We start from the raw sequence: 339 nt of genomic DNA, 5'->3' as shown, positions 1-339 counted from the left end.
GCAGCCATTGCACTCCAGTCTGGGCGACAGAGTGAGACTCCAACTCAAAAAAAAAAATTGCTGTCATACTGCGCTCATTCTGCAACTTGCTTCTTTTATTCATTATTGTATTTTTGAGATGTGTCCATATTAATTTATGTGAATAACCATGAACAATCTGTGCTGATGTATTTTAGCTGCTATGTGATTTTTTTGTTGTATGACAATGTCGAAATTTGGCCGGGCATGGTGGCTTAAAGCAGGAGGATCGCTTGAGGCCAGGAGTTCAAGACCAGCCTGAACAACATAGTGAGACCTCATCTCTACAAAAAAAAAAAAAAAATTGAAAAAGAAAATAGC

At 38.3% G+C, this 339-nt stretch overlaps 1 long non-coding RNA gene across 1 annotated transcript in view; it reads left to right on the top strand.

The window, feature by feature from the left end:
- LOC110595236 overlaps positions 1-339 on the top strand; it is a 14121-nt gene that overhangs the window by 435 nt on the left and 13347 nt on the right. The window lies entirely within an intron of this gene.

Source organism: Carlito syrichta, unplaced genomic scaffold (assembly GCF_000164805.1).
Source record: "Carlito syrichta isolate Samal-C Ts95f unplaced genomic scaffold, Tarsius_syrichta-2.0.1 Scaffold288277, whole genome shotgun sequence".
Taxonomy (NCBI): domain Eukaryota; kingdom Metazoa; phylum Chordata; class Mammalia; order Primates; family Tarsiidae; genus Carlito; species Carlito syrichta.
The sequence above is the reverse complement of the archived record's forward strand: the minus strand, read 5'-3'. Positions and strand labels throughout refer to the sequence as shown.